The 25,838-nt window shown below is 37.3% G+C and overlaps 1 protein-coding gene across 3 annotated transcripts in view; it reads right to left on the bottom strand.

Annotated features, from left to right (window-relative positions):
- Nucleotides 1-25,838, bottom strand: part of MAPK4 (mitogen-activated protein kinase 4) — a 215,430-nt gene that overhangs the window by 136,567 nt on the left and 53,025 nt on the right. For 2 of the 3 annotated variants that reach the window (XM_031945951.1, XM_031945953.1), the window contains exon 2: nt 15,913-16,040. The gene's annotated coding sequence lies outside the window, so the exon portion shown is untranslated. The remainder of the gene's footprint in view (nt 1-15,912; nt 16,041-25,838) is intronic. The other variant, XM_031945952.1, reaches the window with a different exon arrangement.

Genomic DNA, 25,838 nt, shown 5'->3' on the forward strand with positions numbered 1-25,838 from the left:
CCCGCTTCTCAGCATTGTTAAAAGTACTTAGTACTTCTGAAGATGTAGTATAAAAATGAGTTCTTTATTATTTGAATCTACCTCCCAAATATAGGTTATCTCTAACATGCTGGCAAGGAAAAGAATCAATGGAAAAAAATTATGCAAATGCTTGCTTCTCTCCTCTAAGGCAAGAGTATACAGACCATTAAAATGCAGAAATGTGTGGGAATTTATGTTCTTTGAGGACTTGAGCCATTTTCATTTTTTGTTTTGAAAGCTCCAGCACCTAACATAGTACCTGGTACAAAGTAGACACTCAAAAAATGTTCACTGAATTGAACCGAATAAAAGAGCTGAAACTATGAATGACAGCTAAGCACTTCTTTATTCTAGAGACTCCAAGAAAAAGATTTATTTTGGAAATTATCAATCATAATAATGATAAGGGGAAGATATAAGTGTGGATGTATGTGTATAACTATCTATGTTTTTTCTCTTCCTACTAGTGGTGGAACTCTTGCAACATATATGACCTTAGTTGTTGTTGTCATAGTCATGTCTAATTTCATGACCCCATTTGGGATTTTCTTGACAGTTTCCCATTTCCTTCTTCAGCTCATTTTACAGATGAGGAAACTGAGGCAAACAGGATGAAATGACTTGGTCAGTGTCACCACGCTACTAAGTGTCTGAGGCTGGATTTAAACTCAGGAAGACTCCAAGCCCAGCACTATGGTTCCATTTAGTTACCACCATATCAATTAATTGTTTAATTGCTCTGGCCTTCAGCATCCTCATCCGTAAAATATGAGTGAACTAAATGAGCGCTAAGGCTCTTTCTAGTCCTAAAGTTATGACCTTCTGACCCACACACGGACTTTCAATGACATTCTTTTAAAAAATAAAATCATGGAAAAAAACAAAATCATACAACTTATCTTTATACATGTTACACCACTTCAAAAGAATCCAAATATACTGAGGCGCCATCCAGGTTTATTTACCAGTAAAAGATTTCATTGAATTAAGAAACTCCTAAAGGGGCTTATATCATTTCCTGTCTGTTTGGGGAAATATTTATAAAGTTTGAAGTCTATAGAACTGAATGTCTTGAGATAGTGGAGGTAGAGGAGAACAGTATTCATTCATTCGTTCATTCATTTAATGACTCATTCATCCATTCAGTGAACACCTACTGACAGTTAACCATGTGCTTATTTAGCACTGTGGTGAGTGCCATGAGGGACACCAGAGAAGGCATGGGCCCAGCTCCCAAATAACTTAGTTGGTAAAACATGACTGAGAAACAAGCTGTAATTAAGGAACACACTGTGAGAGCAAAGGCATGAGTGATAGAAGTATTATGGGTCACAAAGGAGGAGAGCACATAGGATTGCTTCATCTGGTGGCTCTCAGGTCTTAGTGACGTGGGTGTGAGTCTCTTGAGCCTACTACCATTTCCTCTGGGCCAATGTTACCTTCTCCATAGACCTCAGAGACCAAACACTGCTTTGTTAAAGTCCTTGGCTGACTGAAACATTTTTTAGAGCCAGAGAACAATGCAGGAACTTGACCTGGCAGGAAGATGGAAGCAAATCTATGCTTGGACTCAACCGTAGACAACAGAGCAAAAAAGAACATTTGTGGTCATAATTTCTCCAAACCTGAAAATTAGGGCCTGAGGAGGAATTATCCCTCCTAGGGAAATCTCTCCTATCTCTGCCTAAACTGGTTCAGCACTGATTCAGTCTGAAATACCCACTCTGACCTGATCCCACTCATGGCGGAGCTGGTCTCTTTTTTGGTTATGAAGACCTTGTTTCTCCACCAAGATATTAGGGGCCTAAACATCAGGAATGAATTCATATTATTTTCTTTATATTTCCTACATGTGTTTAATGAATATTTGAATCAAACATGCAGCTTGGAGACATGGCTGACAGAGTGCTGGATCTGTAATCAGGAAAACAAATTCAAATTTGGTCTCAAATATTTACTAGTTCTGGGACTTGTAGCTTGTTTGGCTACTAAACCTTTCACTAAACCTCTTAAGAGACAGTTTCCTCATCTTAAAATGGATGATAATAATCTATTTTATAGAGCTCTACTATGAAGATCACATATAGATGGGATTATATGTAGAAAGTGCTTTATAAACCTTAAAGTGCTATATGTTAGCTATTATTATTTAATATTTGCTGATGAATATATAAAGAATTACCCCCCAAAAAACTGAATGTGTAAAAAATCATGAAGATAGTAATAGTCAGCATTTCAAGCTTGTTCTTACACAATATAACAAGAAAGACAACAATAACTAGTATTTATATTTATAATAATAAATTGGCCACTTTAAGGTGTGCAAATGAGAAGACACCTGTTCTGCCCTTCTTTTGCTGAATATTAAAAATAACTGATATTTTCACTGGTTCTGCTAATTTTCTTTCCTCTTTAAAAAACATTGTTATAAAGGATGACTTTCTGGGAATGTAAACTGTAGATAATACAGAGACAAATTATGTCAATAGAAATACAATTTTAAATATTTGTCAAGATGAGCTTGATAAGCCATCTATTTTAGCTAGGATAAGATTATAGCCTTTACTTAGGGGGAGAAGGGAAATGGGATAATATCATTCCTAACAGTGTCCTTGTCTGTCCTCCACTCTTCTTTCTCTCTTTCCCTCCACCTCTTCTCTCCCATTACTGATCTGAGTGGAGAATTTCTAACCTCTTCCATTTTGTTTATTTGAGCTGGCTTTTTTCCCCTCCTTAGGCATCCTGGTGATCTTTTATTCCCAGAGCTTGCCAATCAGCCTTAATCCTAATGTTGTACTTGGAGAATTGAGCTCAAACAATCCACTAGCCTCAGTCTTCCCAGAATCTGCAATAGGGACTATAGGTGTCCCCAGAAGCAGCAACAGGGATTATAAGTATGTATCACCATGCTCAGCATCCAGGTACTTTTCTTAAGAGCCTTATCTTCTGCAGCCTATATTCATTCCTGCCTTGTTTTGGATTCCTCAGCACTTATGCATAATGTGTACTAGGTTCACAAATTTTAGAGCTCAAAAGAGTGCTATTAGCACTGAGCTACTCCATGCTCTCATTTTATAGAACAGAAGCTCTGAGAGATAATGTGATTTGCCTGGGATCACAGGGCTTGTTAGTGGCAGGGTCCCACCTTGGAGCCCAGGTCTCCCAAATCTCTATCTAATAGTCATACTACATCAGCAAACTGATGGCATATTCTTGATATTTCTTGTATAATACCACTGCTTTGTCTGGTCAGTCTAGGTTGGAGTCCTCTTAAAAGCACTGATTTTCTCTATTTTTGTCTCTGTATCAGTCTTTCCTCTTTCCATTTCTGTCTCTTTCTCCCTCTCCTTCCTCTTTCTTCCTCCCTCTTCCCTCTCCATATAGATAGATGTAGATCTATATTGTATGGAAATATATATGTATATATACATATGTGTGTATATATTTGTATATATTTAAATGATGCAATATTTGTTTAAAAAAATAACACAGCATAATGTCTCACCTCCTTCATGTTATAATATATATGGGAATGAAGGACAAACAATAACAATAATAACCCCGACAGACTACATTTGTATCTTACCTAGCCATTAGCAGTTATCCTGAAGCTTGAGTGATTAGAACAAGGTCTGAAAACTCCAGCCACTGTGGAAAAGGTTGTATGTGTGCACATGTGCTTTCAAAATATTCCAAAACACAAATGTTCACAATACTGAGAGATACAATAAAAAACAAGAGATGAACTTTAAAGAAGAGACATAGGAGGGCTTTAGAGTCTTTCCTTAGAGCTCAATTTTATTCTGCTCAGTCACTAGCTGTGTTCAGTTTCCTCATCTGAAAAATAAAGGTACTGGATTAGAAAACCTCTGAGATCTCTCCCAAACCCTATATCAGTGATCCTATGAGGGAACTTTGGTGAAAAAGAGTTGGCTTTATTGCAACCTGGTTTATGGGAAACATTTGAAAGATGTCACAGAATAAAATAAACGGTTTTATTTATTAATTAGGATTATAGGATTTAGAGATAGAAGGGATTTTAGAAATCATTTAATCTAATCCCCTTATTTTACAAATGAACAAAATAAGGCTGGAGAAAGAAGTAACATATAAGGTCACCGAGATTGTTCTACTTCAGATCCAGAACTCTTTGCTCTATCACTCTTGGGCTAAGGAGCATCCAACAAAAATGAAGAGTGTAATATTTTCATGTTAGAGGCACAAGAAGGAGAACACTTCTGCAAGAATAAAGCTACCTGGGCTTAGTAGTCATGAATGTGACTGAACATTTCTGAGGGTTCCATCAATTGCCAATTTGTTCATTTTGCACTGTGCCTGTTTGGCTGCCAATACAACTCCATTATTCCTGCTGTTGCCATCTGTCCACTCCAATGCTAAAATGAGCAATCTCTGGAGGAGATTCTTTTCATCTCAGACTGGCAGAAGGTTCTGTTTTGGACCATACCAAGTCAATACTCTCAGTCCACAATAGTGGTAAAAGCTGCCAAGATTCAAAAGGAATTGCACCTTGACCCAACTGACTTATATTTTGTATCCAAAGAGGACACCTCTGATCAGTCATCAAGATTGAGTGACCTTGGAAAGGGAGTGAGACTTGACTAAGCTCATCTCCCCACACTTTTAGATTTGTTAAGCTACATTTCTCCTCAACAATTTTTGATGGTTCCCCATTGCCAACAGGATGAAGTCCATGGTCCTGGCATATGTAGGGATTGGCCCTTTGGGTTGAAGCATGTTGTCCTTGTTGTTCAGTAGTTTTGGATTCTTTGTGATCTCATTTGGGATTTTAGTGAAGTTAGTGGAGTGGTTTTCTATTTCCTTTTCCCAGGTCATTTGACAGATGAGGAAACTGAGGCAGAGTTAATTGATTTATCCCAAGGTGACACACCTAGGAAGTGTCTGAGGCTAGATTTAAATTAAGGTTTTCCTGACTCCAGGTCTGGTACGCTAGCTACTGTACCACCTATAAGATACTAATAAAAGAAAACCAGAAGGGAAGGGTAAAGTCAGATCTTGGAAAGCCTGAAAGGCCAAGCAAAGGGGCTTGGACTCTACTTAATATTCAATGCATTATTAGCTTTTGTATATGATCAGAAGAAGAGGACTCTGGTAATGAGGTAGCAAAAAAATAGGTTAAAAGGTAGAGAATGGAGGCAAAAAGTTCCATTAGGAGAATGCTAAAAACTACTAGAAAATTTCATCAGTCAAGAGCTGATGAAGGCATGAGTTGGGCAATGACAGTGAGAACAGAGAAATGGAGGCAATCAAGAGAAGTATCAAGGGAGTCAAGTCTATTGAAAGCAGCAATTGACTAGCTAGGGGACAGATGAGAAAGGAGAGGGGAATACCAAAGACTAACTTTTTCCCATTTGTTTATTTTTAAGATTATAGTTACTTCTTCCACATCACCACTTTCCCCATTGTTGTTTCAAAGTATTAAGAGTCATAAAAAAAATTAAACGAGAATTTGGAGGAAGTTTTAAGGAAGCCACAGATGATACAAAGTCCATAGCAAAATATTTAACCCATATTTTACAATAAGCTACTATAAACATCTCATAAAAGAAAAAGGAAAAAATTCAGACTTCTCTGATCACAAAGGGAGGGCCTAAAATTTTATGCAGATTTTCTAGCCTTCAGAGGTTCTGTGTCCTTAAATTCCATAATGCAGAAGGGATAACTATAATTAAAAAATTTTTGAATTCCAAATTCTCTTTCCTTTCAATCCTTTCCCCACCCATTGAGAAGGTAAGCTATAAGATATCAATTATACTAATATGGTTTTGAATTTCTAAACCTCAATGTTATCAATAGAAATAGAAGTTAGGAAGCCCAGGCTAAGGATGGAAAATGATCAGCAACTTTTAGAACAGAGTTGAAGGTGCTAGTGGGGTAGAGAATTTTAACAGTGGATAGAAAGGAGTGCAGGCTGGCTGATGGGACAATGGTCAGAGCTAGACATAAGGACTAGGAGATTGTAAAAAAGTGATGTTGAAACTATACAAGTTCATCAAATCATAGACATGGCTGTGGAATGACTGATTCCAATCCTTCATCTTGTAGATGAAACTCCAAGACTTATCCAAAGTAATTAATGTAGTTAATGGAAGAGAAGGTATTCTAACTCAGATTCTATGACTATAAACTCCTCCTTCAAATAAGAGGACCAGAAGAGATGGTGTAAAGAAAGGAGAGAGGAGAGCGGAGTAAAGAATTTAGGGGGATAATTAGACTTGGGGGAGAAAGAAGAACCAGTAAAGGAGAAAATTAAAAAAAGAACAAGCTTAATAAAAAAACAAGGAGAAGTCAGAAAGTTCTAAGGAGAACTAGGATAGTGCAGTGTTATGGAGTGAATGAATAAAAAAGTATTTACTTAGCATTTACTGGGGCAGCTAAGTGGCACCATGATGCACAGAGTACTAGGCTTGGAGTCAAGAAAACTCATCTTCCTCAGACACCTACTAGCTGTGCGATCCAGGCAAGTCACTTAATCCTGTCTGCCTCAGTTTCCTCACCTGTAAAATGAGCCAGAGAAGGAAATGGCACAATGTCTTTGCCAAGAAAACTCCAAATGGGGTCACAAAGGGATTACCCGACTTCAATAAGAGAATGAAAAAAGCATTCATTACATGTGCCAAATGCCAGAAGTACAAATACAAAAAGCAATCATTGCCCCGAAGGGGCTTACATTTCTAATTAGAGGGAAATAACACATGTATGAGAAGCTGTGGAGGGGAGGGATGTTTTACACTGGGAGAGGGTCACAGGGACAATGAGTGGACCAGTCATTCCATGGCAAGAGTAGAATGTGAAGTCCTTCAGGACATGGATATGTTCTCTTGAGTTCTGAAGGGGGCAATTAAAGGGCAGATGCCAAGAAAATGGCTTGGGTGGAACGTGAGTATGGCTGGGGATATAGTGCATCAGGTGAGTTTGTGCTCATACACACAGTACACTCAGTACACCAGGGCAGAAATTCCAGAGCCAGATGGGTTAAGTCCTTCAAAGCATAGTCTCTGGAGGTTTGGTAATCCAGGTACAGGACTAATAACAAGATGATGGCTAGCTTCATATAATGGGCTATGCAAATTTGTACCCCTATATTTAACAATCAGAATAGTGGGAGCCTCAGCCACTAAATTCCAGAGCTGAGAATGTTAAATCATCAAAACACTGTTTCTGGAAGCCAAAAGAGGATTTTCAAGAAAAGACTGATTCCCTGTAATAAATTCTATATAGAGTTTAAGCATGAAGAAGTCTAGGAAAAATAGACAGCATTTACTAGATTATTAGTGATCTTGGAAAGTGGTAAGGGTAAAGTCAGATTGTATGAGGGATGAGAAATAAGGATAGGGGGAAGAGATGGAACCCCCACAATAATCCCCAAAGCACCTAATGTAATGTCTGACAGGTGATCCCTGCTCAAGAAATCTCTGTTGATTACATCATCTAGATTTTCTCACTAAACCTCTTTTGAACAAAGCTTGTTTTGAGGAGGCTCAAAGGACTTGGGGTAATATTTGTATGCATGAAACAGGGAATGGCCAACTAGCCTAGATGGATATTAGATCCATGAGTTTAACCAGGGATGTACTGGAACAAGCTCCAAATAGAGAACTTTGGAGAGCTTATTGTTAAATTTTCAGTGTATTTATATTTTGGAAAACAGCAAATGTAGCAAATCAGGGCTTGGCAATTTTTCTGATTATCTAGACTTTTTAATTGTTGTTTTTCATCCAATATGTCTGATTCTGTGAACCCATTTTGGGGTTTTCTTGGCAAGATACTGGAGAGGTTTGTCATTTTATTCTCCAGCTAATTTTACAGATGGAGAAACTGAGGCAAACTGGGTTAAGGGACTTGCTCAGAGTCACACAGCTAGTAAGTATCTGAGGTCACATTTGAACTCAAGTCCTTCTGACTCCAGGGCTGTACCACCCTATCCATTGTGCCATTTAGTTGCCTCCTTTTAGACTTAAGAATGCATTAATAATGCAAATTAAACTCAAAAAAAATGTCCTGAGTGTATGTCTTCCCCTCTGGAGAGATAGTTGTTAAACATTTACCAGTGTACCCCTGCTTTAGCAACACTTGTATCAGCACCACTCCAACTTTAATTAGAGCAGGTTATAAATTGTGATCCGAAGGGCCTGATCTGACCAAAATTATCATTCCACTCCAGTGCCAAAAGTTGACCATTAACCTCATTAACGTTTAAGCATTTTAACTGAATTAAAATATTATGTAATGAAAATGGCAACCCATTAGCTAACTAATTTGCTGCCAGCTTTGCTTCATCTGAGTAATTCATTAAGATTCTGTGATTTTCATGCACAAAATTAAAAGCATTTACCAGTATAAAGGCTGATTACTATTACAAGTGCTGTAAGAGAGTTCAGACAAAGGAACAAAGTTAGTGTGGGTATTTCTCATTTACTTAACCAAATAATCATTGCTGGGCTCAAGAGACTATATTTGACAGCTTAAAATCGAAGACCTTGTGATTTCTGGCCTTCTGCAAAGACCCACTGACAGAAAATAGAGCTTCCTAAAGCCTGAAATTCCTCAAAGAGAGTTTATTGTTTTGGTGTAAAGCCAGGCTTAAGTGCAAACAGTCCCCATGGGTAAGGAAAAGATAACTTTTATCAGTCATTTAGCCTTTAGAACAAATGAGTTCTGCATTCTTTCCTGTGACCAGGTTTTTTATGAGCTCAATAAGTAGAAGTGGAATCATCAAGGGCACTGAGCACCTGTTACTAAGGAATGAAAAATAAAAGAGCAGGAAGGTTGCCGACTTCAAAGAATTGTTTAAGCAAATAAAATTCAAGGAGCAATTATTAAGCACCTACCATGTGCCAGACACTGTTTGACACCAGATATATAAAGATAAACATGAGCAAGTCCTCCACTTTTTTCCACTTTTAAGTGACTTGCCCAGGGTCACACAGCCAGGAAGTGTTAAGTGTCTGAGACCAGATTTGAACTCAGGTCCTTCTGACTTCAGGCCCAGTGCTCTATCCACTGTTCCACCCAGCTGTTCCAAATCCTGTTTAGGAACTTATGTTTTCCTGGATTTAGATAAATAAATATGGCTTATATATAAAATTGATCCCAAATCATTTGTGGGGCAGGGACCCAGGATAAGGCACTAAGAACTAGGAAAATTAGGAAAGGCCTCTACAAGCCAGAATTACAGGGAATTAGAAAGTGGAAATAAGGAGAGAAAAAATAATATAGAAATGAGGAACAACTTGTGGAAAAGTTGGGAGGCAAAAGATGAACTTATATGTGTAGAATTGTAAGTGGGTCAGTTTAATCAGAATATAGATAGAATGAACTATGAGAGTGAAATACGAGACAGAATGAAATATGAGATAGAATAATAAGAAACAGGAATGATTTATTGGAACTAACCTGTAAAGAGCTTTAAACGTTGGAAAAAAATAGTTTTAAATTAGAGACAACAGGGAGCTACGGAAGCTTCTTGAGCAAAAAGTAACAGTCAGACCTGTGATATAAGAGTATCAAATTGTCAGGTGTATAGAGAAAGGAAAGGCTGCATACAGGGAATGCGGTTAGGAGTGGATTGTAATGATCTAGGTAAGAGGCAATTTCAATTCAATTCGATAAATAATTATTAAGTGCCTACTATGTGCCAGGGAAAATGCAAAACACTGGGGAGATAAAGAAGCAAAAGAAAATCCCTGTCCTCAAGGAACTTACAATTTAATGGGGAAGACAAAATGAAAAAATATATATGCAAAGTAGCTATATACAGGATAGAAGGAAATAATTGACTTATGTAAGCATTGAATTATTAAGTCTTACTGCAATTGAGAGGGGCTAGGGAAGGCTTCTAGGAGAAGGTGGGATTTTAGTTAGGACTTAAAGAAAGTCAGGGAGGTCAGTAGTCAGAGCAGAGGAATAATATTCCAAGCATTGGGGAGAGAATACCTAGAGCTAAGAAATGGAGTATGAACAGTTAGGAGGCCAGTGTCACTTTATCCAAGAGTATATATTGGGGAATAAGGTGTAAAAAGACTTTCTTCTTTCTAATAGGAGGGGGCTAGGTTATGAAGAGTCTTGATGACAAACAGAGCATATGGTATTTAATCCTGGAGGATAACAGGGAGCTACTAGAATTATTGAGTAGGAAGGTGTGCTTTAGGGCAGTGGCTCTCAAAGTACAGTCCTGGGAGTTTATGAAATCCTTTCAGAGAGTCTACAAATTCAGAAATATTTTTTATTTCTAATGATAAATATCTATAAATATAACCCACATAAACAAAAACTCTTTGGACAGATCCACAATAATTTTTAATAGTATAAAGATACTAAGAACAAAAGTTTGTGAGCTACCACTTTAGGAAAATCACTTTACTGGGTAAAAGGAGGATGGATTGGAGTGGGGAGAGCTTCAAGGCACAGATCCATCACTAGATTGTGGCAGTAGTCCAGGTGTGAGATGAAAAGGGCCTATACCAGAGTGATAGCAGTTTTAGAGGAAAGAAGAAGTGTGTTGGAAAGAAATATGAAATCAGCAGGCCTTGCAACATGAGAACCTGAAATAGAGTAGCTATGGTATGAACAAAGAGTAAAATATAAGGGGTAAAGAGAAAAGCAGGGTCATTGCTCCCAGGAGTAAGGGCTGGCCCCAATCAACCACACCAGGCCATACATAAATCCAAGACTTTCCCCCAGGCTGTCTTAAATCTTCCTTGGCCCTATAATTTTCATGCTGCAGAAGGGGGCACATAATATCTGGTCTAAGATCTGAGGCTCTCTGTCGGCCTCTCTCTCCCCTCTGAGATTTATCACTAAGGGTCCGACATCTAGCTTCTTCTACAGCAAGCATGTGGGGAAGGATGAGTCTGGTTGGGACCTTGGTGGAGACAATGAATAATGAATAGAAAAAGGGGCAAGCATGTTTCCCCATTAAGGGGAAAAAGGGGGAAGGAATGTGGCGGTATCAACTGGAACTGAGAGAATAAGGATGAAGAGGCTGGTTTCACTCGGAGATCTCTGGGACCAGCACAGCATAGACTGGGGACATTATATCTGGACTCAGTAAGATGTGGATTCAAATCCCACCTCTGAAGCTCTTTATATAAGCATAAGCAAATCACTTAAGCTCTTGGTACCTCACCTTCCTCATCTGTAAAACTTGAATAATAATACCTAAGACATCCTTCATAGTGTTGCATGAAGAAAAAATATTATTTGCACAAAAGTTCTCCACTAATTGTCAATAAGTTATTGTGTTATTATCATGGAATTCAAGATTTTTTTTGAATGAAATGTTCATTATAAACTTTAAAAATATGCACATTATATATATAGTATAAATATATGTATGTATGAATATATGCATATGCTAAGCATTAAGGATGCTTAAAGCATCCTTAGCAAAAGAAGCAAAGGACAGTCCCCTAACCTCATGGAGTTTTCAACTGAATGTGGAAACAAATATATTCAAAACAAGTTATTAACAGGATAATAGGAAAGAACTAAAATATGGAATATATACACCTATACATGCAAAACATATATGTATTTATATATTTACTAGGTGCCATAATATATTAACATGTATTATATATACATATTTATATATGTATATGCACATATGTATTTCTATATAAATATGTATATAAAGTAGATATTTTCTACATATATACTCTCTATATATGTATGTATATATATGTGTGTGTATGTATGTATGTATACACACACATACATAACACATACCCATATATGTGGTATATACATACATACATGCTTGTATATGTGTGTGTTAGAGGCAACTAGATGGCTCACTAGAGTAAAGCCTTGGGTCAGGAACACTTGAATTCAAATCCTAGTCCAAACCTTTATTACTTATGAGCAAGTCACTCAACTTCATTTACCTCAATTGCCTCACTTGTAGAAGGAAATGGCAAACCACTCTAGTATCTTTGCCAAGAAAACTCCAAATGGGGTCCTAAAGAGTCAGACATGACTGAACAACAATCATATATATACATATCCATGTCCACATGTGCAGTGCATATGTGTGTATGTATATAAATCCACTATTATTATCTAGGAAATAAGCTTGTTCCATTGACCCTTCCTTATCCATTCTTCCTCCTCACTTCCTGCAGTGCATTTATTGAGAGAAGTTACAAGTCCATTCCAGCACTTCACTCACATACCCAAAGGAAAGAATAGAAATGTAGCTTCCTGAGCTACATTTTATAATAGCAATAGGCAACGAGGAAGGGGGGGGGGGGGAGGCTTGGTAGTTAAATAGGTGGTCACATTGTTTGACTCCATTCCAAGTGACTTGGGGAAAAGTCCTTCAAGAGTACCACTTGTTAGTGATGGCGAGCTGGAGTGGAAAAAATGTCATTGTGCATCAGTACTCTTGTTCTTGTATCATTCTGTTCTGCTGCTTCTTCTGGAGGCAGAGGGACCGCAAGCCCCTAGTGTGCAAAAGAGAGTGTTAAAGTGGGCAGTGATCTTTCTAAGCACAGGGGGAAAATTTCCAGATCTTACTGCTAGAATTAATTTTCACAACAGACCGTCATTATGATGCTCAAGTTGTTTGCTGCTTTTCACACCAAGGTAGGTCAGTAAAGTAAGAAGATACTTAACTTATCTCTCTGAGAGGCTACTATAGAGGGAGGCAATTTCTATATCTAGATATCAGGAGACTAAGAAGTCAAGGGGCTGAAAAGGAAGAGTTGTGTGGCTTCCACACCTTTTTGCACAATTCTTACTACTAAATGTAGCTGGAGATGGGAATCTAAATATATTGTAAGGGAAGGGAAATTTGTTTCCCCCAACTCCTCCAGCTCAACTGATGGAGTCATGGGATGCAATTATAGCTAAGATGTCAATGCATTACCAATATGTTAATGTTAAAGTGATGTTTTTACTAAGTTTGAATACTTCACTGTCCGAGGCTTAATTATCTAAGGCCCTTTAAGAGCCTGACCAATTCTCATTTTTTCTCAATCAGAAAAATATTTTTTTTTTATTGTTTGAAATTTACTATTTTTAATTACATGTAAAAATAATGTTTAACTTTAGAGTTTTTTTATTTGAGTTCCAAATTCTCTCCCTCCATCCCTCCTAGAGAAGGAAAGCAATTTGATACAGGTTATCCATGTGTAGTTATGCAAACTTTATTTCATATTAGTGATGTTGTGAAAGAAAACAGACTAAAAAAAACACAAAAACAACAACAATAAAAAGAAAATAAAACAAAGTATGTTTCATTCTACAGTCAGACTTATTCCATCAATTCTCATTCTAGAGGTGGATAGTATTTTTCATCATGAATCCTTTGCAACTATCTTAGATCACTGAATTGCTGAAATTAGCCAATTTATTCACAGTTGGTCATTATATAATAATGTTATTATCGTATATGCTTTTTTTTCCTGCTTCTGCTCACATCATTTTGCTTTAATTCATCTAAGTCTCTCCAGGTTTTTCTCAAAGCATCTTGCTTGGCATTTCTTGGAGCACAATAGCATTCCAGCAAAATGATATAACACATCTTGTTATTCCCTAATTAATGATCCCCTCAACTTCTAATTCTTTGCCACCACAAAAAAAAAGGTGCTATAAATATTTTTGAACATATAGGTCCTTTTGCCTCTTTTTTAAAAATCACTTTGGATGAAGGCCTAGAAGTAGTATTGCTGGGTCAGAGGGTATGCACAATTTTATAATACTCTGGGAATAGTTCCAAATTTCAGAGAAAGCTATTCATATTTAGTAAAGGAATTGTTGGTATAATACCTTGTGTGTTAACAGATTATCATCTATATTTGCATCTTGTGATAAAATCAGCTAGGGTTGGGGAAGGAACAAATTCTTCCTCCCTGACTTTCTAAGATCCAGATTACCATCATAGTTTTGTTTATTTTTTGTTGATTTTAAGATACTTGTACAACAATGGAAGGAAGTATTTAATGGAGAGAGGTTGGGGAGAAGCCTTAGTGGGAGAAGTCTTAGTCCACTTCACCTTCTGGATTACTGGACTTAGATAGTTTGTATGGAGTCACAGGGCTGCCATCAGTCTGAGTCACAGTCTCCTTCCAAGGGACTGCAGGAAGCAAGCAGTGTCTTAATATCAGATTCAGACTCATACAACTTCATTCAATCAATAATGAATGATCAATATCAGAGCTAGCTTAGACTGATTTGAATTATATCAGATAACATGGGCCAGTCCCTGTCTCTAGAGTGAGAAACATTGTCACCTTCCCTTGAAGACCCTTTCTCAATATGTTTCTATCTCAGGCTCAACCCATTTCTGCAAAAGAAGTAAGGAATATCACAACTATAAACTATGTATGCAAACAATTGATGACACTGTTCCCTTCTGTATAAGGAGCTTCTGGGGTCTTCTTCAATATCAATATTTGTATAAATACAAAATTATTTCAAAAAGGTAACTTCAGGAAAGGCCTTATACAAGATGTGCCCCTGAGCTGTGCTTTTAAGGAAGCCAGGAATTGTGCTATCTGTCCTCATTCCCACCCCTTCTTCAAATCTACCCAGTCACTAGAAACTCTGTGAGTTGCTCCTCAACCCCTTGACTCTGATTGGTAAGAGCAGGGCATCTGGGCAACCAAAAAACAAAAAGTTGCTAAGTAAGTATGGAAAGACAACTAGATGCTGCAATAGATAGAACACTGCCTTGAAATCAGGAAGACTCATCTTCCTGAGTCCAAATCTCTAGTCTCAGACACTGGGCAAGTCACTCAATATAGTTTGCCTCATTTTCCTCATCTGCAAAATGAACCGGACAAGGAAATTCCAAATTACTCCAATACTTTTGCCAAGAAAACCCCAAATGGGGTGGCTAAGAGTCAGAACAACAACGACCAAAGTGTGGGGAAGTCCCTGGCAAATCATGAAAATAGTTTACAGAATTGGTCTAGAGAGTGCTTCAAATTGCAAAGTCATACTACCAAGTACCACGTAAATGGACATGGTGATTATTTTTAATATGTGGAAAAGAGTGGGTGGGGAGAGAGAGGGGAAACAAGTACATATAATCAAATGGCATAGAGCTGTAAATAGGGGAAAGAAAGCTTACTTTGAGCTGTGCTATTCAGTGAATCGTAGGATTTCGAAAGTGGATGCTTAAAGAGTACCTGATTCAAGTTCCTCATGAGGAATTTGATGGGGAAACTGAGGCAGAGCAGGTGAAGCACCCTGTCCAATACCACATACATAGTTAAAAGGAGAGCTGAGAGTAAAACTCTTGCCTCCCTGTTTCTAGTTTCTATACTCTCAGCTACAGCCTTCAGAAAAGGGAGGGCTTTAAACTAGGATAAGAATGTGACTAAATGGAAAGGATGGATAAGTGGTTCCCAGGTGTTGAGATGGCATGAGAAAATACATGGAGATTTGATTAAAGCATATGTGGAACAGCAAGAAGACAGACTTTGACAGGAGTGGAATAGATAGGATAGAATGAGATTATAGAGGGCCTGAAATGTCAGGATAAAAAGAAAAAGAAGAAAATGTGATAAGAGGAAGTTGAAGGTCTTTAGGGAATGGTAAAATGGGATGAATTTAGGCTGATAGACTAGTCTTTTCTCAGACCTCATTTATATTCCTACCCCCAACCCCAGGCCTAAGAAAAAAAAATGTTAAGCATAACTGGCAAATTGCCAGTGTGCCTAACTCAATGTTTCCTAGGGCCCCAGTCATACTGCTAAAACGTTCTATCACTAAACTGTTCCATGTGAAGCCCATTTTCTGAGGCTTGCAAAACACTATCCACGTCACCCACAGTGAATTAGACCCTTAACATTTCAAGCTGACTAGCGCACAAACAGACAACAAAAAGTTTTGAGAGCTTACCTTGCTGGAGATTAAATTTAAGAGATAATGTATTTGGTAACGATTAGGGCTTTTTTCTCTGAACATATTTCAACATGAAAAACACCATTCCCGTTGCTTGACAAGAGCCGAGAAGATTCAGCAGGCTGCTACAAAGACAGAAAATAATAGCTTCAGTTAACTGTGTATTTTAATGGCTCTGTGGTCTCATTAATATGGAGGTGCAGATCATGAGCCATCCTTTCATACTGGGTGACTCTTGTCTATGTTCTCCCATATATCTTCCACTGAGGATCCAACCAAAAGTAGAGATTATTTCCCTTTTCTGTCTTTAGATGCTCAAAGGCACACAGTGCTTGGCAAATAATAGAGATTTAATAAATACTTGTTGAGTGATTCCTGTTACCCTCTTGACATACTGTGGATCCCAAAGGGGTAAGCTAGCTCATCTTATCAGGTTTTTCCTTTTTTTAAAAAAAGCTAGGATTTATATAGAGCTCTAAAATTTGCAATGCACTTTACATATGTTAACTCAATTGATTCTTACAACTCTAGGTGTTATTATTATCCTCACTGTAGCCTTTGCAGCAGCCATCTCAGCAGATGGACTAAACCAGGTTGAGGACACCTGACAAGCCTCAAAACTCTCAGTGAGTTAGAGATGTCTACCCCAAGAACATGAAGACTTTCTCTGGGGAAGGTGTGGATGAGAACCATTTGTTTCATCGCTCATGAAGAGGGCACTGAGATCTGGGTCAGACATTAAAGCTGCCAAGGTCATCCACCTGCATCCTGGGACATTATTGGTCACCTTGACTTTCATCCTGCTACTGGAAGAGAGAGTCAGGCTGATGACTTTGTGCAACCCTATCTCACTAAAATCCAATTCATACACAAATCAAGACATTTTCTGCAATGTCATTGGTCCTCTTTGGACAAACAACATTAATATCCCTATTTTACAGATGAGCAAATTTGAGGTACAGAGAGATTATATGACTTGCCCAGGTTTACAGAGCTAGTCAGCATGTGAGTCAGGTGTTCCGGACTACAAAGATGGGCTCTGTCCATTGTACCGCCTGGATGCCATAAGATGACCTTATTAGGGGACTGGCTTACTTCTTTTTCTGGTTAAAATCCTCTAATGATACCCTTTATTGTACTTCTCCAGTACAATGAGTCATTTGTGATATGTTGTAGCCAATTCATAACTTGAGAGGTAGAAGTTATTTCACTGGTCATTTAGTCAGTTGGTTAATAGGCATTTATTATACATCTGCTGTAAGTGCTGGGGAAACAAAGAAAGACAAAAAGCAGACCCTGCCTACGTGGACAATAAATGCCATCTGGTCTTTGGTTAGGTCCTCCAAAGAGAAAGAACATATCACTTCTACCAGTAGCCTATCCACTTTTATTGCTGTTGTACCTGTCCCTTTATGACCCCATTTGGTGTTTTCCTGGAAGAGATAGTGGAGTAGTTTGCCATTCTCTTCTCCAGTACATTTTACAGATGAGGAAACTGAGGCAAGCAGAATTAAGTGACTCACCCAGAGTCTCACAGCTAGGTCAGATTTAAACTCAGGTTTTCCCGACTTCATTCTTAACACTCCATCCACTATGCAACCTAGTCACCCTATCCTGTATTCTACTTTTGGACAACTATGATTATTAGAGTTTCCTGACATGAAGTCTAAATTTCCCTCTTTGTAACTCCCATCCATGTCTCATGGTTCTGCCTTCTGGAATCAAATAAAATTCATATTTATCATGAATCTTTTGTCACTTTCTCAGTGAGTCACAACTTCTTCAAAGGTTTGTGTATCCCATGGCTTGAAGCCTTGCAATATCACTGGAAGAACAAAGATCTTAAAAAGATATTCCTTTCACCTTCCTCCTTTCAGAAGTAGGTGACTAAGAGTATGGAATACTGTATCATGTCTGACTTTTTTTGTTGTGCTGGTTAATTTTCCTAAGTTTTTCATTTTTTTCTTTTTTAATTCTTTGTTATGAAGTAATGACAAACTTTTACCTGCTGAATGTGGTCTTTGGGGGCCATAGTTTGACTACCTCAATTATAAGGAATGGCTCTCCGTGAGGGAAGAAGACAAAGTTATACTAGGGAATTTGGGTATGATATAAAATATGAAAGCCAAAGATGTCCAAAACATTTTATTTAAAAATATTTTTAAAATTATATTCATAAAAGAAATTTGGGATCATTAAAAACCCTGTATAATTTCCCAAAAGAATTCATTTCATTTTTCTTTCTGTTTAAATCTGGGTCCTGCTCAATCACAGAGCCTGTTGTATAAATGCATACTTATGCACCAGCTTTATGCTCTATCCATTCAAGTCCATTCACAATCTGAACAAGAAGCATTTTTCATCCATTTGGTATACCGTGTCTGGATAGTTAGATCATATTCTTTTGAGTAACTATGGATCCCCCAAAGTAGGTTATTCAATGTTTTTACAATCAAGTCATTTTCAGGGCTTGATGCAATTAGTCATCCATCCATAAATAGGAGCATGTGAGCCTTCAAAATTTGCCTCATCTTCTATTTGGAACCTATACTGAATATTCTCTATGACAATGGAACCAACTTCAACAAGCATTATATCTCCTCTAGGCTTAGCCCAATGTCTGGCTCACAGAAAGAACTTAATAAATGTTTGCTTGATTATTATACATCTTATATAACATACAACTTCATTACTACCTAAGAATGGTGACCAAGAAAGCATTATCAACCCATAAACCTTCTTTCTTAATACCATATGTAAGAGTTTTATGTGAATTAGATGGATGCACAAGAAAAACATAATTGATGATAGTATTAGAAGGGAATAAGCAGGCTTTTGAAAGTAATACTCCACAGCACACCACATCTTTTTCATTACACTAATGACTTAAAGATACAAATAACATAAGATCCCACTGTGTTTATTGTATGTTGACTATCAAAAACATCTGATTCAACAGAATGAACTGCTTCCTTTAAGGCTTCCCTGCATCTCCCATGCATATATCAAAATTATAGTATGTCAGGATTCCTTAAATGACATAAAACAGAGACAACTTTGTAACATATCAAGTGCAACATCAAAAGTGCCACTGTACTGTCGGAAAAGGAGGTTCATGTCAAAGAGGGATTCCCTATAGATGGTGAAGTGCTCCAGATGCTTGTTTGTAAATGACACAGTTCCAACTGCTTTAAGCCCTGGAATACTGCCAAGCCTCCTGAATGAGAAGTAGAACCAAAATAGATAAATATTACTCAATAAAAACAACCAGAATTATCTACTTTAAGTGTATTACTTCTAATGAGTTCTTTTTGTTAGGGGTGGTAGCTTTATTTTTCTATCCCCCAAACCTAGCACAGTACCTTACACCTAGTTATTGTTGAGTCACTTTTCAGTCCAATTCTTCATTATCCCAATTGGGATTTTCTTAGCAAAGATGCTGGAGTAGTTTACCATTTATTTCTTCAGCTTATTTTACAGATAAGGAAACTGAAGTAAACAGAGTTAAGTTGCACAGGATCATAAAGCTAGGAAGTGTCTGAGGCCAGATTTGAACTCAGGAAGATGAGGCTTCCTGATTCCAAGCCCAGTTTTCTATCCATTGCACCATCTAACTGTCCCCTTGTACGTAGGAGGTGCTCAAAAAGTACATGTGAACTGAACCGATACAGCAACCTTTTACTGAGCACCTAGTACGAGGAAGCAACTATGCTTGACTGAGATGGAAAATGAAGGAAACAAGATAATTCCTTCCAGTAAGAAAGATGAAATAGGGGTAGGGACTGGACCTGGAATTTCAATAGTATAGGGAGTTGGTACTTTCTTTGCACGCTGAAAGAGTGGCCTATAGCACTGAACTGCCTAGCTCATGCAGCTAGTAGGAGAGATTGTGCCCAGGTCTCCCTGGTTTAAAAACTAAATCTCTATCCATTACATCCAGGTGCTTCTCATATACATAAAAATAGTTACCATATAAAGCAGGATAATAAGAAACAGACATACTAAATACTCCTGGATGTAATGCAAGGACAACTTGAATATTTCTCTAGTAAAAAATGTTATTAGAAGACCCTGGTTCAGTATCTCTTCCCCCATTCCATATCTGAAAGATGCTTTCCTCTGCTCAGCTTAAAAGTGTTCGATTGGTAGGATAGAACATGATAAATTCCCACAAATGTAAGTATATCTCACAAACATATTTTCTCTCAACGATTTAGGCTAATGCTCCTAAGAAGAACAGAAAATATGGTGTGGGTATTTATAAATGTCACATGTGCTGAAAGACACTTCAGATAAGTTCTTTAGAAAGAAAATCCCAGGCTTCAATGATTACATATATCACTGCCACTTTTGGCTAATAAGTCTTTGCTAAGAAATGAGATAAGATTGATTTTTTTTCTCTTTCTAAGAAGAAGTTGTCCCTTTACAAATCAGTCAAGTGAGAATTAGTAAGGTTCAATTGTACTGCGTAATTAGGATTAATTACCTAATGTGCATAAAACACTTCAGAGGTAATTTTTTTTTTTTAAATATCAGTGTTGACATTGGATTTGTTCTAGGATTTTTTTAGGAGTTCCTTTGATTTTGTTTATTAATTTTCAAATGAAACAAAAACTATTCAGTTATCAAATTATAAAAATAAGGTGTCATCCATAAGTGGATTCCAGGATGTAATTATGTCCAGAATAATTGTGACTATTTCTGTAGAAATGGTAGTCAAATTTCCCCTATCAGTTCTTAGTAGACATGAGAAGTTCAGGCTAGAAAAGCTATTTGTCTTGGATTTATGCTGGTCTTAGTATGGAAAAGTAGTGACATGATTTAACGCCCAAAAATTCTATAAAAAAATATCAGTAACACCAGTGAGTGAATGAAAGCAGTTTTTCTGGAATTCTCTTGCTATATAGAAGATGAGAAGTATTATTGGCTAATAGAATGTAGAACTAGAATGGTAAAATGTTCCCTTTATAAGCTAAGGACGGGTTTTTGAATATTACTATTATTTTCCTTGATATAAGAAATCAGAACCATCACCTCAGGGACTACCTACTCCAATTATATCTGCCTGAGAAGAATTTCCTCCAAAACATTCTTGAAAATTGGTATGCAGACTCCAGTGAAGGGAAATTTGCTTCCTCCTCCTGAGTTAGTTTATTCAAATTTTAGACAGGACTAATTGTTAAAAGGTTTTTTTTTTTCTTTTTACTTCAGGCTAAAATCTGTCTTTCTGCCAGTTCTATCTATTAACCCTGGTTCTGCCTTCTGAAGCTAAGGGGAACACTTCTACTCTTTCTGCCATAGGACAGCTCTTCAAATAAGTTATTTTTTATGAACTGATGCACAATGAAGTGAGCAGAACCAGGAAAATAATTTCTACAATTATAGTACAGTAAAGAAACAACTCTGAAAGGCTTAAGAACTCTGATAAACAGGGCAGTTAGGTGGCACAGTGGATAGAGCGCAAGCCCTGAAGTCAGGAGGACCTGAGTTCAAATCTAATCTCAGACATGTCCTGGCTGTGTAATCCTGGACAAGTCACTTAACCCCAATTGCCTCAGGGGGAAAAAAAAAGAACTCTGAAAAACTCTGGGGAAAAAAAAACCCAACTAATTAGCACTTTAACCATGATTCTAGAGTACTTGTGATGAAATAGGATACTCATTTACCTCCTACCAGAAAAGATGATGAACACAGAATGCAGATAGGAGAATATATATACAATATATATGTATGTGTTTGATACAGTCAATGAAGGAATTTGTTTTATTTGGCTATTCATATTGGTTACAGATTTTTCTTTTCTTTTCTTTTCTTTTTTCATGGTAGCTGAAGGGAATTGGGAGGGAGAGAGGATATTTTTTTGTTAAAAAAAAAAAAAGTTTAAAAAAACCCCAAATAAATAAATTGTTTCTTTTCTAGTTTAAGCATCCCTGATTCCTGTGGCATGGTCACCAGTGTACTTATCATCTAGTTGCTTTATTTTTCATCCATTTCTTCCCCAAATACCCTTCAGCTGGGAAAAGGCTGAACAAAGTATGGTATATAAATGTAAAGGAAAATCATGGTATCAAAAGAAATTATTTTTATAAGAGATTTAGAGAAGCATGGGAAGACAGATAAATGGAAACAGAGTAGAATATGCAGAATCATAAGAATATACATGACTATAACAAAACAAAAAAAAAAAAAAGAAAATTGTTAAAAACTAAGCCAGGCACTAACTATAAAGACCAATCTTAATGCCATAAAAAAGACAAAGAAGCAAGTCCCTCTAGTCAGAAGAGAAGTGGAGGACTCCAATTATAGAATGTTGTATATATATTGTTAGATATTTTTATTGTGTTCATTGGTTTTATTTAACTTTTTCTTTATTACAAGATAGAGTTGACTTGGACTTGGATTGGAGGGAGGAGTGGGAGGTAATATTACAAACAACTGTGGCATAAAAACAAAGGACATAATAAAAGGTTTTTTAGAGACAATACAATAAAATGAGAGACAACAATAAAATAAAATATGGCACCTGAAGCTGAATATATTTCTGATGTGGTCTGACCAGGTCAAAGTACAATGGGTAGGATCATCATCTCCTTCTGCATGGACACTATTATACTAGGATATAGCCTAGGTTACCATTAGCTTTTCTGATTGTCATGTCACGCTGTTGACTCACACTGAGCTCATAGTCCACGGAAATCACCAATTCTTTTTCATACAATGTGTCTAACCACACCTCTTCCAATCTATAAATGGGAGGTTAAATATAGGACTTTCGTATAGGCAAGTGTGGGGTTTTATATTTATCTTTGTTAAATTTTATCTTACTAGATCTGGTCCATCCTTTTACCCTGCCAAGATATTTCAGTTCTATCATCCAATGTGTTAACTGTTCAAAGTTAGAAAAGTGCTCTGGACATGCTTGAATTTCCTGTCATCATATGCTAGATCCCATTATCCATGAATTCTCCTTTTAAGTCCTTCTTAAAAACTGACTTAAATTTTTAACTTTTAAGACACTCCAGAGGTAACAAGAGCCATATATTTATTATTTACTATATAAAAAATACTCCTTTTGTCTTAAAAATTCATCCTTCAGGATTCAAGAACGCTTTCCTAATCTTGTATTCTTGTTTTTATTGAATGAGTCTATTTTTGCTCTATTTAAACTGCTAGTGATATTATAGATTTTTATCCTGTTTTGGCTCACTGGAATGGACAATATGGGTCATTAAAGTAAAGCCAAAGTCTCCTGGGGCTTTAGTGGTTTAGATGGTTTAGTGATTGCAATCTCAAGTGATCACAATCACATACTATTATTATTATCTTTTTACATTTCAAGAAACTCAAACAGAGGTTTATTGACTTGCTCAAGTGCATACAGTCAGTAGGTGTCTAAGGTCAGATTTGAATTCAGATCTTCCTGACTACAGTCTCAGATGTCTCTGATGAAAGAGCATCTTCTTCCCATTTCCCCCACTGATAATGGGAACAATAGTATTGCAGTGAAGGAGCACTAGATATAGAATTACAAAATATGATGATGTCACGTCTTTATCCTTGATACTTACCATTTATGTGTGCAAAATTTTGAAGTAAATATTAAGTTGGCTTTTGGTGGCCTATCCCTTTCCCCAGTCAGGGAAGAATTATCAAAGTATTATGTGATAAAGGCTTAAGGTAGAATTCCTTCTAGAAGTAATTGCATTTTAAAGAGGGACTTTAAAAATGCAAATCCTTCAAAACCTCTGATGGTAGGTTTTCAGTCATGGCCATGGGAAGTAGGGGAAAATTATTTGGAGGCTAAAATCTCACTACAGAATTCACTTCCCATTCAGCTTGTTCCAAAGGGAATTTAAAGGACCAGATCAGGTGTTAGGACATTGAGATGACCAGATGTTCAGTTGATAGCATTTGAATAACCAATATGGCAGTACATGCTTATGCTGTTTGTTATTGTAATTTCCCTCTCCAGATCATTTTGCAGATGAGGAAACAGAGGCAAACAGGGTTAAGTGATTTGGCCAGAGTCACACAGCTAGTAAGTGTCTGAGGTCATTTGAAGTCAGATCTTTCTGACTCCAGAATTGATGCTCTATACATTGCACCACCCAGCTGCCTCTAGGTATAATGAACAAGGCTTTTATGCTTTTTTTGCAGAAAAATTTCATATTTAGGAATTCTTACAATGGCCCTATGAAGTAGGCTAACAGATAGTCTATTTGACAGATGAGAAACTGAGGCCTTGAAAAATTCCTGATTGTTCAAAATAGCCTAGCTAGCTAGTCAGTAGAGGAGCTAGGAGACCCTAGGTTTCTCTAGTCAAACAAGTCATTTTTAAAAATTCCTACTTAAAAATAATTGTGTTTAACACTATGCTAGGAGCTACCGGGGTGTTTTCCCTCAATAATCTATATGCGGTCTTTTAGATATCTTGGCTCTACTGGAATGGCAACATATTAATACAATATTGAATAATAATGGTGATAGTGGGCAACCTTGCTTCACTCCAGATCTTACTGGGAAGGTTCCAGTTTTTCCCCATTGCATATGATGCTTACTGATGGTTTTAAATATATGCTCCTGACTATTTTAAGGAAAAGTCCACTTATTCCTATCCTCTTAAGTGTTTTTATTAGGAATGGATGTTGGATTTTATCAAATGCTTTTTCTGTACCTATTGAGATGATCATATGGTTTTTGTTAGTTTGGTTATTGATATAGTCAATTATGCTAATAGTTTTTCTAATATTGAACCAGTCCTGCATGGAATGGCAACATATTACAATGAAAAATATAAAATGGTCTAGTTTTGACATGAAATAAGTAGCCAGAACCAGATTTTGATTCAGGAGAAGAAGGTTCAGACCCCAGCTTCATCACTTACTCACTGTGTGGCCTTAAAACAAGTCACTTGTCTGTTTCAGACTTCTCTCCTATAGAATGAGGATAATGGGGTAACTAGATGGTGAATCAGGAGAACCTGAGTTCAATCTAGCTTCAGACCGATAATACTTCCTTGCTGTGTGACCCTGGGCAAGTCACTTAATTACCAGTTGCCTTGCAAAATAAAATAAAATAAAATGGGGATAACAAGAATGTCAGCCCAGTCTCAGAGGGGAATTGTAAGCATCAGATGAGATCCCTTACAACAAAACACTATCTTAACAAAAACCTATATTAACATAAGTTATTATGATTTCAAGGTCAATCATTTAGAGCTATTTCCATAGGGGGGTAAATGGTGTCACTTAATAACTTTTAAAAAAAGGAACCCTATCCTTCACACCCTTGAACTTCTCAGGACTTTCAACAGAATTCAGCCTGTCAGCCTTCTCTGGAAGACTCCTGGCAGACTCCCTGGAGCCACCAGTCTGGAAAAAAGGAGCATTATTGTGTCAGAGACAGAGCTACCATCGGCTGGGATTGGTGCTAGGGAAAGCCACTGGGGTGAGCTCTGTCCTTGCATGGATGTCATCCCTTAGTCTTCTCAGCCTGAAACAATTTTCTGAGTCTGATTCCATCATGAATTGTGCTCTGTCTGGCTGCCACAACCCACCTCCATATGACAATAATAAGATCAAGACCAGGAAGGAGCCACGGTCATTGAATCATAGGACTTAAAATTGAAGGAACCTTAGAGATCATCTCTAAGATCAAGTCCAATCAAATTTTAAAAACTGAGGAGCAGAGTCAGTATTCACACTAAGGTTCTCTAACTCCCAATTTACCATGTCAGCAAAGAGGGTGCAAGATCAGGATCATACAAGGTAAGATTTAGCTTTGGTTGGGGGTTGGGGGTGACGGTGGCTAGATGGCACAATGGCTAGAGCACTGGAGCTGAATTTAGGAGGATCTGAGTTCAAAACTGACCTTTGACACTTAATACCTAACTCTAATTAGTTGTCACTTAAACCTAATTGCCT

This window comes from Sarcophilus harrisii, chromosome 1 (genome assembly GCF_902635505.1).
Source record: "Sarcophilus harrisii chromosome 1, mSarHar1.11, whole genome shotgun sequence".
In the NCBI taxonomy this organism is placed as follows: Eukaryota; Metazoa; Chordata; class Mammalia; order Dasyuromorphia; family Dasyuridae; genus Sarcophilus; species Sarcophilus harrisii.